The sequence below is a fragment of the Pipistrellus hanaki genome (assembly GCF_964339955.1).
Source record: "Pipistrellus hanaki genome assembly, chromosome: 3".
Lineage (NCBI taxonomy): Eukaryota > Metazoa > Chordata > Mammalia > Chiroptera > Vespertilionidae > Pipistrellus > Pipistrellus hanaki.
In genome coordinates this window covers 56,849,869-56,864,034 of record NC_140505.1, presented here as the reverse complement: position 1 = coordinate 56,864,034, position 14,166 = coordinate 56,849,869, and positions in this window count along the sequence as shown.

Here is a 14,166-nt window from a genome sequence, read left to right as displayed (position 1 = left end):
CATGTCCAACATCCATCCCTTTTCCTTCTGAGTGCCTAAGTGTATGCCCCAATACACCCCGCAACTAAAACTGTAAACTTGTTATTTTTAAAATATATATTTTATTGGGTTTTTTTAAGTTCATACTTTTTTAAAAAATATATTTTATTGATTTTTACAGAGAGGAAGGGAGAGGGATAGAGATCTAGAAACATCGATGAGAGAGAAACATCGACCAGCTGCTTCCTGCACACCCCCTATTGGGGTTGTGCTCACAGCCAATATACATGCCCTTGACTGAAATCGAACCCGGGACCTTTCAGTCCACAGGCCGACACTCTATCCACTGATCCAAACCAATTTCGGCTATTTTATTGATTTTTTACAGAGAGAAAGAGAGAGGGATAGAGATCTAGAAACATCGATGAGAGAGAAACATCGACCAGCTGCTTCCTGCACACCCTCTACTGGGGATGTGCCCACAACCAAGGTATATGCCTTTGACCGAAATCGAACCCAGGACTTGTTAGTCCACAGGCTGATGCTCTATCCATTGAGCCAAACCAGTTTCGGCTGTAAACTTGTTATTAATAATTATTTATACAGTTTCACTCAATCACTGTTTTAATTCCTGACTTTAGCCTCTGATCACTAACATCCATTAATAAATTGAAAAGTACTTTGAAGAGACAGAAGGGCATAGATTGAGCATACACCTGGATATTAATTGCAAATGTGGGTTAAGTGTATCTATAGAGTACACTTGTTAAGTGTATCTATAGAGTACACTTGTTAAGTGTATCTATAGAGTACACTTGTTCCAAAACAGAACTTGAAGAGAAAACCTATAAAGTCTTTTAGAACAAAACCCACTTAATTTTAAGTGTCTATATAATTGCAAGCTAACTCAAGCATCACTGCAATGTGGGTTTGATGTTAGTGACCAACCCTTCATTATTGGGGAACTAGTGAAGCACTAGCCACCAGCCACTCAGGTTATATCTATGCCCCAGACCTGGTCCTCTTTGGCAAGTCATGCCCTCACTTCTTTATCTGGCACACTACCCTTCTTCATCTCATGCTGGACAGCTCACTTCCTTCTTGAGAGTGAGATGTTAACAACAAAGAGGTCTCAGTCTTCTGTCTGCAAATGCTCATTATTGAAGCATAATTTTTCTCTCTGAACCATGGAGTTACTAACTGTATTTCCTTCACTACATCTATGTTAATTTGATCTAATGAATCTGTGTAGTACAAGAACTATAAAGGCTTCACCACCCTCATTCCTTCAATATAAATGCACATAAAGCCGAAACCGGTTTGGCTCAGTGGTAGAGAGTCGGTCTGCGGACTGAAAGGTCCCAGGTTCGATTCTGGTCAAGGGCATGTACATTGGTTGCGGGCACATCCCCGGTAGGGGGTGTGCAAGAGGCAGCTGGTCGATGTTTCTCTCTCATCGACATTTCTAGCTCTCTATCTCTCTCCTTTCCTCTCTGTAAAAAAAATCAATAAAATATATTTTTTAAAAAAATACACATAAATAATCCCTAAAGTAACTTCGACCCTGATATTATTGGAGTGAGAAAATTGTAGAGAACTCTATAACTTTAAGGATGAGGAGGAGTATCTCATCAGAGGCTCTCATCTACCATTCAAGGTTTGCATTCAAGACTGCATTGTCGTCTCTCTTTTATAAATATCTTCTGCCCCCTCCAATTTGCGAAAAGCTACTTAGCAATGAATGTTGCCTTAGTCTGGCCTAAAGCCAGGGTGAACTTTCCTATTTAACTTTGATTGAACTATATAGAGAATTTGTGTATTAGAACTGCAAAGCACACCTCCTATTTTCCTAAATTTTATTTAACCCCTACCACTATCACTTTAACAAATACCATTTACCATTTATGGAGTCACCACTTGTAACACTGATTGGACCTTATTAATATTAGATTGAGCCACAAATGTTACGAACTCTTCCATAAACAACAATAGTACACTCTTCTTCCCATCTAGCAAAAAGAAAACAGAAAGAAAAGGACATAGGTTATGTTACAAATCAACTTGAAAATAAAAATATATATATATATATCCTAGAAATTTAATTTTTAAATATTAAAATAACTTACTCATAAAATCAGTTGAATTGTACCTTTCCCCCTTTAAAGTGGATAGTACAAAGAACCCTAAATAAGAATGCTGATGATCAAAAAATAATTAGCAGGCTTTCAAGTATAGTTCTTAAATTTGGATAGCAAGATGGGAAAATGCAGAAAGCCCAGAAACCTGGTGGCATTGCTGGGGTGCCATTTTGGTCTTGAGTTGCCTATCCTCAACTGCCCCTAATACAGGGCTTATAACTGAGTAGTGCAACCATGAACAAGAGTAGAGAAGAGATTGGATACTTTAATTTTATGCTATGGGAGAAAATAGAAATCAAAGTGAGGGATCTCGAAGTTAGAAAATGTGAAGAATTAGTATCTAGTATAAGATTGAATGAAAGTGTAATATCTTAGTAACATATAAAAATCAGTGAAATGCAGGGCCGGACTTCAGTAAAAGAGAAGTGAAACATGTTACCCAGGCACCATGCTATGAAGGACACAGGAATCTCTCTCCAAGCTACTACTGATACAATGGAGGCAATTGTCATGATATCAAGACAAACGGTACGCACACAGTCCTTTCTAATGCAATCAACTTTCATTCATTCACTGCACTTTATCTTTTCTTGAAAACCATGTAACAAAGATAATTTTAAAGGGAAAGTATCCATAAACATTCTAATTTGAACTAAAATACCTACTTTCATATTTTGAATGGACTTTCTAGACTTTCTATAACTGTGACCTTTATGAACATGAAATTTGTATTCTACATTTTTCTACCTATCATTATACCATAATGCTTCCATGTTGATAATTATCACCTTAAATGCTGGCATCTGTAGGACATTCAACCTAGAAATTAGAATGTATTCTGAATATTCAACTGCACAATTAAAAGCAATTTTTTATTTTTTTAAATATATATTTTATTGATTTCAGAAAGGAAAGGAGAGGGAGAAAGATAGAAACATCAATGATGAGAGAGAATCATTGATCAGCTACTTCCTGCATCCCCTCCTGAGGGTCAAGTCTGCAACCTGGTCATGTTCCCTCACCAGGAATGAAACCAAGACCTCCTGTTTCATAGGTAGATGCTTAACCCCTTAGACACACTGGCCAGGCCATTTTTTCTTCTTTTAAGCTCTAAGTTCCAGTAAAGAGATAGACATCTCTTGTTTTGTTTTGTTTTTCCCCATCTAGCATTCATTCCCCCTTCCGCAGAGGGCTATGGTTTAAAAAAAAAAAATTATCTTTCCTTTTGGAATACCACCCTGTCCCTACAGGAGTAGGATAGCAACTGAACTGAACAATCAATATAGTCCATCACATTGGACAAACTAATTGGGTGAAAAAAGGTATATGTGAACCTTGTCAGTACAGTGAGACACAATTATGAAGTTCTATATGTGCCAGATTTGAAGCTGGGAGAGTAAATGATTGGATTTACCTATTTGGTGACAAAGCAAGAGCTGGTCTAGGACTTTAATCAACAGAGAAGAGATAAATTTGGACAAGGGGTTCAGTGGAGAACAACGGGAAAAGACCAAGCCCTGCTGAGCATTTTGAGTTCCTGAATGGAATTCCCAGGACAGGGTGACTGTGAGTGATCCAAGGGCTCTGTTGCTTAGTTTGAAACTGGTTTTGTTGAACTGATTCAAGGTGGCTGGGCTGGAATAATGCTGGGGATCCAGGGACCAAGCCTCCCAGAATCCTTCCTGAGAACTCTTCCACCACGCCCATCCCCACTCAGCCCCATTTTGTCCTCTCACTCTCTCCCACAGAAAAAACAATTTTAGTTGAGAACAAGGGCTGGACACAGGGATATATCCAATTAGCACTATTTCAGAGTTTTACCATTTTGAGTTTGTGAGCTCTTACTCCATTTACTCTGTGACAGACACCATGTAAAACATAGTTAGATAGCCGAAACCGGTTTGGCTCAATGGATAGAGCGTTGGCTTGGGGACTGAAAGGTCCCAGATTCAATTCTGGTCAAGGGCATGTACCTTGGTTGCAGGCATATCCCCAGTAGGGGGTGTGCAAGAGGCAGCTGATCGATGACTCTCTCTCATCGATTCTAACTCTCTATCTCTCTACCTTCCTCTCTGTACAAAATCAATAAAATATATTTTTTTGAAAACATAGTTAGATAAGTAGGTAGGTAGGTAGATATGGATAGATAGATTAGATATAGATATAGATATAGATATAGATGTAGATGTGATATAGATATAGATATAGATATAGATATAGATATAGATATAGATATAGATATAGATATAGATGATATAGATATCTAACTTAACCCCCAGTTTATATTTTATAAAGCAAGCATATTAGTGTGGCCATTTCATAGGTGAGGAAGTGACATAATATGCAATGAAAATGACCCTGATACATCCGTTTGAGCTCCTCATTTTACATATAAGGACTATGAGCGGTCCTGGCTGGCCCCAAGACTTCTAGCAAATCAACAAGGTCAGGACTGAGCTCAGCTCCCCTCTTGTTCATCTTTCTCTCCCTTAGGCTCACCTTGTTCTTTGGCTTTCTGCCCAATAGCACTTAAGAACAGATACAGAAATAGGGCAAAACTACTCTTGACACCCACAAGTAAAGATAAAATGCCTAGCTTAAAAACCAATGAAGAGGAAATTGATAAAGTTTAAGGAACAGGACATTTTGGCATCAGGCAAAAGGCAGAAGGTAGAATATGTAGATAGTGCCTCCGAGGAGGAGGAAAAGAAATGAAACAGAAGAAACCATTCACATTCTTATGGTTAATGGTCATATTTACAATCTGTCCTTCCAGGTATAAAAATAACCTTATGGGTAAAATATCCATGGGGGGGGCGGGGATTTCAAAAACAAAGAAATTATAAGAATAAAAAATATCCAGTAAAACAAATGAGAGTATGTTACTGCAAACAGTGGATAAATGAGTGGGTAGAAATCAGTCATTGTGAAAGAATTCAGAAAATCAAAATAATAGAAAGAGTGGGTAATTTTCTCACCTAATTAAGGCCAGTTTAAAAAGTCAAGTCAGTGAAGTTGGTACTTGAAATGATACTTATTGTGAGTGGCTGGGGTCATTTCATGGGCTCTCCTGTCCATCCCATCCTAAGGAAAAGCATTCAAAGGAAGAAAGGCCAGTTTCTCACCTTTGTTAATGTATCCTAAGGATCAGATTCAAGCACAAATCTCTCATAAACAGCTTGGATAAGCACCACAGGGTGCCAAGGAAACCAACACAAAGAATCCCAAGGTGGCTTATTTCACCAGTGTTATGCCCAGACTTCATGATCCCCAAGGACCACCAGGGAGCCGAGTCCAATGCAATAAACAAAAGAGCCTTTTCCATGCTAGCATGGGCTCTGTCCCACTCACGCCAGCAGCATGGTGGAAGAGAGCGAACTTCGCCCAGTCCAGGGGTTTTACTCCGGTCGGTGGTGATGTCACTGCCTCGGCTAACCCTGATTGGGCTGAGTCCAGTTACAAAATGGAGGATAACTCCGCCCTGCCCCACAGTGGAGTCAGGAGCTCATCCTCGCCCCGCCCTGACCTCTCACCAGCTAATTGTTAACTGGTGGGAGGTGGGTGACTGCAGGAAGTGGGAATGGGCCCGCCTTCTGCATGAATGAATTCAGCACATGGAATTCATGTTCATATTTACATTTATAACTTACAGAGTTTCTATGTCATTGACCCCAAGCTGATAAACAAAATTACAAAGTTCATTTTAATTTCACAGACTCGGCCAATCTCATCAGTCTCCCCATTAGGTTTTCATATTAAAAGAATGAGGGGGGAAAAAAAGAAAAGGCATATGTTTATAGCCAAGAATAAATACAACAATAATAAAGGAAATAAAAAAGGAAAACTGATCTTGGCACAGTTACTTGAATTTTTCCACCTTTCTCATATGGAAAGTTTCCAAGTTCTACCATTTCAAAGAAAACACCTCATTGAAGAGCACGTAATTGCATGTTGTTTCCAGTCTTTAAATGTGGGAAATGAAGCCTTTTCACATGCACATCATCAGCTGTGCCCCAGGAAACCTTCCATTCTTTCCAAATTAGTTTTTGTATCATTAAACCAATCAACATTAGGTGCTTACGATTATTTTCGGGAATAAACCCTGAATCATTACCTATATCATGTATGTAATAAAGGCAAATAATGACATCATTATATAGCACATGAGCACTGACCCTAACTGACCAGGACCTAAAGGAAATCAGGGCAGTCCTAATAAGAATCAGGCAGGATGCCTAATGAAAATCAAACAGCAGGCCTAATAAGAAACAATGTATTTTGCCTCTCCTTCAAATTCACTTTTGATTTGCTTTTCCTGGGAATCCGTGTTTGAAGTGGAGCTCCTGCAGGCTAGATTTCTCAGAGCTAACTCTGAGATGAGTGATTCGCAGGTGGTTCTCTGAGCCATTTGATCTGAGACGAGAAACCTCTCGCTCATGCAGCAAGTATTTGTTGGGCACTTACCATACCATAGGCTTCAAGTTGGCTGGTTTTTATTCAATAATCGTTTGTGAGTGCCTAGTATGAGCATAGACGGTGCTAGACTCAGAAATGGAAACAATAAATCAGAAACATCATAGTCGACACCACTTAGAGTGTATTTATTACACACCAGGCACAAACACATGTGTATAAGTTGTTAATAATGTAATATCCCCAGCAGTCCTATGAGGAAGTGTACTATGTTTTGACCCATTTTACAAGTGCGGAAAGTAAGGCTCATCCAGATAAAGAGACTTACCCAAGGTCATGCTACTGGAGGGAAGGAAGAAAAGATGTGAGGAAGATTCATTGTCTCCAGCTCATTGGAAATTGCTGCTAGTACACCGTTTTTTGATATATAAAATGACAAACAGGTTCTCCCCTAGAAGAGCTTAGGATATGGTTGGGAAGGCAGAAACATAAACATAAACAAATACCAAGTGAAGGATAATAAGCGGTGTGAGGAGCCTGCCTACCACCTGTGGGTGTTTCCAGCTCCCTGCCAACATCCCAGCCACCATTCTGTAGCCTTCTCTGGAAGTCCACATCTCCTCACTTGCTGTCCCCACCAGAAATCCAGGACCGGTACAAGATGAGCTTGTCTTTCTGAATCTTATTCTAAGACCCCCCAAACATTCTTGTCATAGCTTTTCTAGGTGTGGGATGGAAATGCATAAAAAGGAGCTGATATTTACCCTGGACCAACAGCCTGGACAGAGAAACATGTCAAAGGAGACCAAGGCCAAGCACAGGTAGGATGTCAAATAGAAATTTTGCAACGTGCTTTTTTACACAGATTATTTGCAAACGATTATGACTCCTGTTTCATAAAACAAATCTCAAAGGATGGATATAATTTAAGCACCCACATGCTTTGAAAATACGTATTATTTTTTAAAAGACAGGAACCTTTTATCCTTTATGTTACACATTGGGTGAGCTCTAAATACTCAGAGCATTTCCCCTCTACCCATTGCACCCCAAGTTTCCTGCTAGTAACTCAACATGTATGAGCCTCCAGGGAAGATTATAAATTTATTTATCTCTAAGTGTGAGATTCCCTACATGTGCTCAGTATGAGAAAATTGATGGCATTGGTTGATTAACATAATTTTCGCAGAGAATTCATCTATTGCTTTCACAACTGTCAGCCTCTTGAAAACAAGAACCACATCTTTAATTCTGAATTCTCCACAGATTAAAAAGCACACAATAAAAATATAGTTGCTTGGCTGCTTTAGTTAGGTCTGATAATATTTGTAACTACCTGAGAGAGAAACCAAGTAAAGAATTGTGTTTGTAGCCTTGATGTTTATAATCAGAGAAAGAGCTGAGTTGCAGGAAACAATGTTTTATCAGTCAACCATTAAAAACATTCCACAGAGTATTAGGCCTATCCAGAGCCAAACTGACCAACATGAAATACTTCATCTCCTTGGACAACACATCCTGTAAATTATGAAAAGAAAATGATATTTTACGAGAGCCAGGCAGCCTCATTTTCTAGGCAGCACATTTCATTCATATTGCGGTTATTAATAGGTCACTTACAGGATTCATGACTGGTGCCACTGTGTGAAGGTACCCAGACACGGACAATCACTGTGGCGAAAAGTAGTATATCTCAGTTCTTTCTAGAGCAGTAACTTTATCAAAACTATAACCGGTGACCTTTGAACTCCACTCAAGCATTTTCTAACTGGATTTTGGGCTAGGTTCTCCAGGGTTCCTATGAGATCTTTTTTTTAACTTCAAAACTTTCGAAATCTCATTTTCACTAATGAATTTAGCCTACTGGAGTTTGCATTTCCTTCTTGGATGCCTGCACGTAAAAGGGCCAGTTTGCACTTTTGTAAATCTCATCGCAGCTAGTCTTTTGCAGGAGCAAACATGCTCAATATTTTTAAAATTAGAGATTGAAGAGCACACAGGATGAGATGTTACCATAAAGGGAGCTAGGACAGGTAATTAAGGATTAAAATCTAAACACAGGTTAGGGCGAGAAGCAAGGGCAGCTTCCATAGAGAAATACATACAGTGAGCCACAGTGGTGTTCCTTAGTTTTCATTAGAAAGTTAATATTTATCTTATAGCATTGAGTTTATCTTACCAACATATCTCATTCTGAAAAGGAAGAATCTCTTTGATTTACCACATTAAAGTAAATATTGCTATGAGATACGTGTTAAATTTTTAATAAAAAACCACCCTATCTTTGTTGGATCAAAGAGAGCTGCTTCAGCTGCCATACAAACAAAACCAAATAAAAACACGTAATTCCAAATACTGAGCGTCACTGCACATGTTGACCAGCTTGCTCGTGACAATTGCAGTTTAATGTGACTGAGCATTCGAGAGCTTCAACTAAATTTATTATAAATCATAACCTTAGAGCTAAAATGGACGATGAACTGTAATACTGATCCATGGGACAGCCTTTCAGAACTGCATACTGTACTTTTTGTGCCTGAACTATGTCCCCAAAAAGGCACCAAATGAAAATTCAATTCAATTAGATTTGAGGCATCATACCTTGCCTGTGTGGGTATATTTTAGCATGGAAGATTTATTAGCATGGCGTGTTTTCCTTTGTAAGGATAGAGTTATATGTAAAACCTATTTTGTTTCCACCCATCTCATATTCTTTAAGTTAGCAATAAAAATCCTATTGCTGAAGAGCAAACACAACCTGATGTAGTGATACTGACACAGCACCACCCCCATATAAAGGAGAATGAGATGTCAGAAAGTTCAAGAACACTTCCAGCCCTGGTGAAATGATTCTCCAACCGCTAGCAGTTGATTGATTCTCCTGGAATCTCTTTCCCATCCTGGAACAAGCTGGGTAGAGAAGAAAACATAAAGACAAAACACACACGGAAAACAGAACTGCTTCAAACCTTTCCTCTTGATAAGGAAAGAGAAAAAGCCTCAAAACACAGCACAAAATTAAATATCTATAGTCATGGCCATGTACCACCTCGGCCTGACCTTCTTTGTGCTGCTTCCTGTAATAGAAAAGCACTATGGTCTTAAGACCACAGATTCTACAGCCAGACTCCCATGCATTTGAATTGCAGTTGTGCCACTTATAGGCTGTGTGACCTTGGGCAAGTTACATAACATCTCTGTCTAGATTTCCTCATCTATAAAATGGATATAATATCTATCTACTATGGTTGATAATGAGAATCAAATACGTTCGTATTTGTTAGGTTCTTGGAAAGAGTCTGGCACACAGTAAATGGCACTTTGTAAGTGTTTCATAAACAAACATCAGTTCTACCCGCTTTTGTGATGTATTTGACTGAAGAACTAGAGATAAATTTAAACCTTCCATCTATCTCCAACTCCATGCTTTTTCCTCCTTGTCTGCCCCTTTCATTAACCCTTTAATCATAATCAGAGATACGTTTTTCTCTTAATAACAAGAAAAGCTAACATTTAGTAAATACTCCATATGTGCTAAGTAAATTATCTCATTCAATCCTCATTAAAACAAACAAACAAACAAAACAAAAAAAAACACAGTAAAATAAATGTCATTGTTATCCCCATTTAACAGATGAAGGAAAAAAGGCACTGAAAGATTAAGTAAATTGTCTAAGATAATGTAGTATGGAACAGAACCAGGATTAGAATCTGGACAGAATTAGGGTTTTCATCATAGAGAGAAAATATATCATACCACAAAAGAATTTCCTAATGAACTGACCTCATTTCAAACTAATCTTGGTTTAAAAGTCCCTCCTACCCTAGCTAATACCAGGCAACTTGCAAACTCATGAAAATTAATGACTGTTGTTTTAAGCTACTGAATTTTGGGATAGCTTTTTTTCACAGCATGTTTACAGTGAAAGCTCACTGATATGGGCTTTTGTATTCTTTCAATAAATTAAAATAAAACCAAATTTGAAAATGCTATAATATAATGAAACAGGCCCTGGCCAGATAGTTCATTTGGTTAGGAAGTTGTCCAGATAAGGCAAGATTTGCAGGTTCAATCCCCAATCAGGGCACATACAAGAATCAAGCATAAATACATAAATAAGTGGAATAGCAAGTTGATATTTCTCTCTCTTTCTTTCTCTGTCTCTTCCTCTTTCTCTCTAAAAAGCAATCAGTAAATTTTTAAAAAACTATGAAACAAAGAAACATTGAAATCCTACATATTTCTTTGATGAATACACACACACAGAGAGAGAGAGAGAGAGAGAGAGAGAGAGAGAGAGAGAGAGAGAGAGAGACACAGACACACACACCCGGATTTTAGACTGATTGTTTAAATTCAACATAAATAAAACTTCTAGAAAAACAATTATTTTCTCTCTAATGTCTATTCTCATATTTCAGGTTAACATGCCTTTGTAACAACAACAAAATGAAATTGCAAATCTTACCAAAAATCCAGGCTTCAATAAATTCAAAGGAAGTGCTGTCATCAGACTGTTCATAGGACATTAACCAAAACAAATGAAAAAGAGTTAAACTAGTTAACACTCGAAAAAAAGCAATATCAACAAGAGTAATAACACAATAAGTGTTTGCAAAAAGATTGATTCGTGTCAAAAAATTAATAAATGACCTTGTGAAAATTCTTAGTCCTTGGATAACTTTACAGAAATTATTTATTTTATGATTGTATTATGCTAACAAACCAAGACAGTAACTATTCCTATAAGAGACAGAACTGAACTGGCAGAATGTAAGTTAGATTCTGCCCAAAAGCAAAAAAGAAAAACAACAAGAAGCTTGATTCATTTTTTTGGGCACTCAGTTGAAAGTAAAAACTGAATTTGGTTAACTATAAGAGCAATTAAACATTTTTTATAACTCTTAATTTTATTTTTCAAGATAAAGTCCACTCAAGCATTTTTTTTTTTTTAGCTTATTTTGGCCAGCATTTTTAACTGGCCTCGTTTGGACAAAGTTTTTTCTCCAGTACCAATTATCCTCAGAGAAGAGGTTAGGAGGACTTCCTCTCCCACATTTCTCTATCAAAGATTTTCCAAAAAGTAAACCCCTCTAAATCATAAAAAGATTATAACAAGAGTAATTCTGCTATCTGGTGGCAAAACACATAAACAACAAGAGCATGGAATGGGATTATATGTTCCAAAATGGGTCTAAGTTTTCATTACTTTTTTTTTTAATGACAGAATTTCTAATCTGAATTAAAAGCAAGTTCTTAAATTTTGTCAAAGTATCCTTAACATTCTGTATAATATAAGGCTAATATGCAAATTGTCCCTTCAATCGGGAGTTCGACTGGAGGGGGGGGTACCAGCTGACCAACAGCCCTTGGCCCCTCTTCCCCGCCCGATCAGCCAATTGGGCCGGGCCAGCCAGACCTCACCCATGCACGAATTTCGTGCACTGAGTCTCTAATTAGAGATAAAGACAAGAAAGGGAAAGAATAGACTACCATTAAATACTATGTGCCAGGTACTATTAGGAATCTCACATTCACTTTCAGAGAAAATTTAGATCACTAAGACCTTTCTTCACCAAAAAAGAACTCTCCAGAGACATTCAATTGCCACAAAGATAAACTGTTCAATTTGCCATTGTGATATATAAATGCCAGCTTTGACTTAGTACCGTACAAAATGAATTTTAGAGCAGGAAAAGATCTTAGCCTAGCATTCTCAAGTTACAGGTGAGGAGAAAGAATCAAGGGTATTGACCTGAACAAGATAATATAACTGGTGAGAGTCAACACCAGGTCTAGATTCTAAGTCTCCTGATTTGAGAACAATAGCATTCTCTCCTTTCTCTTCACTGAAAAATGGTAGTAGAGTTACCAAAGACTGTCAATCAAGGCCTATTTCACCCCAGGTTTTCCTCATTGAGCCTATTTCTCCCACTTGTAAAGGAATAGTAGGGTACATCAACAGTGAGTTTAATATTGTTTTCCATACTGAAACACAACAGAGTCTTAAATCCTCAAAGGAGGGCTTCAGGGACTCCTTCGTGTGACTTCCAGCCTGGGCAGCTTATAGGTTTTATCTTCTACTCCCCCCCCATGCCCAGGCGTCCTAGTACAATACAAAGCCTACACAATGGTTCTCAAAGTGTGGTCTCTGACATGCAGCATCAACATCAACCGAGGACTTGGTAGAAATGTACATTCTTGGGTCTTATGCCAGACCTACTGGATAAGAAGTTCTGAGAGTGGAACCCAAAACAATGTATTTAACAAGCCATTCTGGTGATTCTGATGCATGCTAAAATTTAAGGACCACGGATCTTCACAATCAACACATTGACCGCCTTAACAAACTCTGAAGTGATTTTTTATCATATTTAGAAATGCCAACTCACTTGGTGAATGTATTTTCTTACATAACTTTGGGAGCATAGCACAAAACTTTCCTGATAGCAATTGTTTCAATTTGCTAGTAGGAGTCCATCCATACCTCTATTTGAAATATTGTTTTTGTTTGTTTTTTTGCTTTTGCTTTATTATGTATGAGTGTTTCTATCAATGTGGAAATGATCAAAAGAGAGGAGGAACACTTTCAAGAGCACAGTGAGTAGACAAGAGACATCTCCATTGCCCTCTCTTCCTCTTCCTTTTGTAGTCTCTCTCATCGTGCTCAGCCACAACCATCACTTCAACCACTCTTGGCCTTGACTCCACTGAATGTAGCCTATATAACCCCTGTCCCTTCAGCTCCCATAACTGCCACCTCTGCTTGCTTTGCCTCCACTATCTTTATCTGCCATTACCTCCACTTTGTCAGTTGGTTTGACTGCCTGGTTCCAAAGGTTGAGTAACCTCAGTACCTATAAGAGACTTAAAGTCTAGTTGGAACCATCTAATATGAAAAAGAAAAAACTCAGGAATATGAAAGCTAAATAAATTATTCACTGTTCTGCAGCTTTTTCAATGAGATCAATAAGGTTATATTTTTTTCTAGTATGTCTTTTTTTTACGATGGTTAAAGTATGTACCTCTTTTTAAGGAACACATGTCATAACATTTCTTTTCTTTTTTTTTTTTCAGTCCTTCCATCCCCCTCACTCATCCTCCCATCCACTCTCCCCTGACAACTGTCAGCCTGCTATCTATGGGTGTGTCTCTATTTTGCTTGATAGTTCATTTTGTTCATTAGATTCCACATATGAGTAAAGTAATATGCTATTTGTCTTTCTCTAACTGGTTTATTTCACTTAGCATAATACTCTCCAGGTCCATCTCCGCTGTCGAAAAGGATAAAATTTCCTTCTTTTTTTATGGCTGACTAACATTCCATTGTGTAAATGTACCACAGCTTTTTTATCCACTCATCTGCTGATGGACACTTGGGCTGCTTCCAAATATTGATTATTATAATTAATGCTGCAGTGAACATATGGGTGAACATATCCTTATGCAGTGAACATATCCTTAGCTTTCTTGCCTGAGTCCAGTTTTTAGCCTCTCAAAACCAAGTTAAATTCTTCTTAGCTTAGGTTCATCAAAAAATTCCCTAAGCCTACATTTTATATTTTCTTTTTTTTTCCTTTTTTTAAAAAAATATATTTTATTGATTTTTTACAGAGAGGAAGGGAGAGATATAGA